This window comes from Littorina saxatilis, linkage group LG2 (genome assembly GCF_037325665.1).
Source record: "Littorina saxatilis isolate snail1 linkage group LG2, US_GU_Lsax_2.0, whole genome shotgun sequence".
NCBI lineage: Eukaryota > Metazoa > Mollusca > Gastropoda > Littorinimorpha > Littorinidae > Littorina > Littorina saxatilis.
The window spans coordinates 98483815-98488540 of record NC_090246.1 but is presented as its reverse complement, the minus strand read 5'-3'; the positions used below and the strand labels follow the sequence as shown (position 1 = coordinate 98488540).

General features: G+C 43.8%; 1 long non-coding RNA gene across 1 annotated transcript in view; it reads left to right on the top strand.

Annotated features, from left to right (window-relative positions):
* Positions 1-587: 587 nt before the first annotated feature.
* Positions 588-4726, top strand: part of LOC138960286 (uncharacterized) — a 262895-nt gene continuing 258756 nt past the window's right edge. The window contains exon 1 of the long non-coding RNA XR_011453936.1: positions 588-733. This is a non-coding gene — a long non-coding RNA (uncharacterized lncRNA). The remainder of the gene's footprint in view (positions 734-4726) is intronic.

Below are 4726 nucleotides of genomic sequence, written 5' to 3'. Positions count from 1 at the left end.
GGGGGAGCAAGAATACACACAAGCACTGGATGTGTCAGAGACAAAGGCAATGGACATGGGTTATAGCCTGCCATCAATCAAGGAGTATGTGTCGGAACTGAATGACATAGCAGCAGTTCGTGCACTGAAAAATGTGAACAGAAACAACCATTTTCGTCGGGTGGTCCTTGATAACACAGATGACAGACAGTCATTGACGTGTGAAACAGACGATTTTGTGCTTGTCAAAGACTGCAGCAGCGACGATCTTCCAGGGACGTGCTGGATGATAAAACAAGCAGCTCGCCACATCCCACAAGAAGAAAAGGAGTACTGTTACAAGCTTCGGCACGGGTCACCAGTCAACAGAGGGAAGTTTGAAAATCAGCTCCGATCAGTGATACAAGAAGTGTCTGTGCTCAGGGACGTTACAAGGTTCTACCTCAGTTGACAGTTTTGATTATTCGGTTCGCATATTTGTTGTTTCTGGAAATGATTCGGGACTTTTGCTTATCATGCTGATCGACCCATTCGGATCCCCCCGCGGGTTAGGGGGAACAATTTACCCGATGCTCCCCAGCATGTCGTAAGATGCGACTAACGGATTCTGTTTCTCTTTTTACCCTTGTTAAGTGTTTCTTGTATATAATATAGTCAATGTTTTTAAAGATTTTAGTCAAGCAGTATGTAAGAAATGTTAAGTCCTTTGTACTGGAAACTTGCATTCTCCCAGTAAGGTAATATATTGTACTACGTTGCAAGCCCCTGGAGCAAATTTTTAATTAGTGCTTTTGTGAACAAGAAACAATTGACAAGTGGCTCTATCCCATCTCCCCCCTTTCCCCGTCGCGATATAACCTTCGTGGTTGAAAACGACGTTAAACACCAAATAAAGGAAGAAAGACCCATTCGGAGAAATGTGTAAATTACTTTACAAACGGTACACAACTGACGCGGAATGACCATGTCGGATAAGGGATGGAAACCGTGAGTCATCCCCATGATGTGTACATTGAAACACGTTTCTCTCTCTCTCTCTCTCTCTCTCTCTCTCTCTCTCTCTCTCTCTCTCTCTCTCTCTCTCTCTCTCTCTCTCTCTCTCTCTCTCTCTCTCTCTCTCTCTCTCTCTCTCTCTCTCTCTCTCTCTCTCTCTCTCTCTCTCTCTCTCTCTCTCTGTGGACATTTACAAACATACGTACTTCTATATAATTGTTCACGGACGTTGTTTGTATTCTTGCCAATTAGTGATCGAATATATGAATACCCAACGTGTGGTGATGCCAGCACACAATACCCAGCACATTCACACACAATACCCAGCACATTCACACACAATACCCAGCACATTCACACACAATACCCAGCACATTCACACACAATACCCAGCACATTCACACACAATACTCAGCACATTCACACACAATACCCAGCACATTTACACACAATACCCAGCACATTCACACACAATACCCAGCACATTCACACACAATACCCAGCACATTCACACACAATACCCAGCACATTCACACACAATACCCAGCACATTCACACACACTGAATACCCAGCACATTCACACACACTGAATACCCAGCACATTCAGGTCTACTGTTTATATATAATCATTTAGCGAACGACAAGAAGATATAATCATTCATGACTAGGTAGCCCTTCAGGCAACGCGACATTCTCCAGTTTTCATTCGGCACATAAAAACAAATCCCCAACGTTGGCAACAGACCACCATCGGGTAAAGTGAGGAATGTCGAGTCAATGCACTTTTGACGGATACAGGCGATCAGGGAGGAAAAGAGGAAATGGAGAGGGGAGGTGGGAGTGGGGTAAGGGAAGGAAGATTAGGGAGAGAGAGAAAGGTAGGGCCATGGGTGGGGGTGGAGTGGGGGGGGGGAATTGAAGGTTGGAGACTGAGAGAAGGAAGGTGGGACGGAGGGTCAATCTTAGTAGATTGCTGTGAATAACCGTTATTATAGCCAATCCGCGAAGGAGACCGTTGACTGTTGATCCGCTTTGTTTCCCCCTTTTGTTTTATATCATCACACTACTGTGAAGTTGAACCCTATGTTTGCGATCTTTCTCAGTTCGCAGTTCACAAGCAGGCAAGCATACACACGCATGCAGCAAGTACCGTATCACACAGACACACACACACACATACGTGCACACAGTGCATGTGATACACACACACACACACACACACACACACATGCACACACACACACACACACACACGTGCGTACGTACGTACGTACGTACGCACACACATACGCACGTACGCACGAGAGAGAGAGAGAGAGAGCGAGAGAGAGAGAGCGAGAGAGAGAGAGAGAGAGAGAGAGAGAGAGAGAGCAATTTGTTTGACTCATATCCTTGCAAGAAAAACTGACATGCAAGGCACCATTAATATACTACCTCTGCAGCAACAATCTACAACCCAATGTGATGTATAGTAAGGACACGTGAGGTTCTTGACCGAAAGAGAAACCGCCATTGGTACAAGATGTGTATTCAATGAGGCCACCAGGCAGTTTAAATAGATCCATGATCCACACAAGAATACGAAACGATCTTTAAAAATAGCAAATTCCATTTTGAGTCTACAATGATGACGGAAGTGGTCTGGAACCTTAAACTTTTATAGTATAGGATAATCAAAAACGAAGACGAAAGAATATTTGCTGCTTTGTACGGCAGTGTTGAAGATGTTGAACTTCTCTACTCTTAACACCTCAAAGCCCATGAAATTGCAGATCTCTTCCACTTCACATACCTGCCAAACAAGACACCATTATCTACGCCTTTCCTTATTGCTCACATAAATTAAATACACTATCATGGGCACTCGGCTAAATTAGATACAATATGGTGTTGACACGCTCCCCTACCTCCCATTCGTGCAAGGTTTGCCTTGCACTCCAGTGGTGTGGTTTCACTATTGTGAGGTAGATTTATCCAGGTGGTAAATATGTCTTCAGAAGTGTAAAACGGCTTCTCAGTCTATGCGTGGCTACAAAACAATGTCAGTCCTTTCTTTGGACGTTAAAAGGTCGGTAGGTAGTTCAGGAATACCAGGACAATGGTTGAGAATAAAATGGATCGCGGCTGCAAAGTAATTTCAATTCCAGATAGTGATAGCAATATTTCCATTCAAGAGCAGTAAAAGTAAATCCGTCCTCTCTCTTTCTGTCTGTCTCCAGCTGCCTTACTCTCTCTCTCTCTCTCTCTCTCTCTCTCTCTCTTTCGCTTTCTCAAAGCGTCAAAGCGTCTCTCTCTTTCTCGCATTCCCCTGTGAGGGGGTGTTTGTGTGGGGGTGATTGTGTGTGTGAGTGTGTGTGTGTGTGTGTGTGTGTGCGTGTGTGTGCGCGTGTTTATGTGCGTGCGTGTGCGTGCGTGCGTGCGTGCGTGCGTGTATTGATTAGCCTTTACTACTACTACTACTACTACTACTACTACTACTACTACTACTACTACTACTACTACTACTACTACTACTACTACTACTACTACTACTACTAAACGGATGGTATTTTCCGAGGCTACGGGTGCCTGTGGCTGGACTTTCCCAGTAGCCATCTTGCTGACCGCAAAACTATGTGTTTAAAGGTCACTCCATTGACAACGGTCTGTGAGTCAGACACACGGACACACAAACTTCTTGACATCTCTGATTTAAAACTATTCTCCTCCGCTCTTTCTTCTGAGGGTTGACCCCTCCGATCCCCACGTTCTACTGAGAACACGAAGGTGGAGGTGAATTCCAGGGCCACCGTGTACTGCATTGATGCTGATAGAGAAGCGGATGGTGGAAACAACGTGTGGGTGGGTGGGTGTGTTTTGTGTGTGTGTGTGTGTGTGTGTGAGCGTGCGTGCGTGCGTGTGTGTGTCTGTCTGTGTGTGTCTGTGTGTGTATATTATATGAGAGAGAGACACAGACAGAGACAGAGACAGAGACTGCAGACAGAGACAGACAGACAGACAGACAGACAGACAGACAGACAGACAGACAGAGACAGAGACAGAGAAAGAGAGAGCTTATGTGTGAGTGTGTGTGTTGTAAAAAAAAGAATCTAGGAGAGTGATAAGAAACACAAAGTCAATAACAAACAATTAACGGCACAAAGGCTGACGACATAACATGAAAATACTCACCACCGGCCATTTTCGTCCATCGTAAACTTCCACAACTTTCCCCCGTCTTTGACGGATACTGAGCCTGCAAACACAACAAAAACAAAACAATTGAATCCTCAAGCACCTGCATTAATAGGGTAAACGTTTAACATTTATATAGCGTTCATTGAGGGGAGTGTTGCGTTATCCAAAGTCAGTGTTGCCACAGACGTTTTTTTAATACGTTCATATCAAAACAGCTCGTGCAAATGTTACTGGAACATGTGAATTAGTACACTTCTCCTCGGTCATTAAAAAAAGTATATTCAAATTAGGCCAAATAAAAATATATGTTGGTTTGAGGGTAACCCAACCGACCCTATTTTTCCCGCCGACCCTGAACCATTTTTTTCCATTTCTCAAAAAAACTGAACTTTTGGCACATTTTGCGAACCATACCGAGACTAAGAGAAGTAACCTCCTTTAAAATCGACTAAATTTTAACAATTTTTTATTTATTTTTTTAAATAAGCCGACCAACTGACCCTATCTTTTTTGGTCATATTACCCTTAACCAACGTATATTTTTGTTTGACCTTCAAGACTCAACATTGTTATATA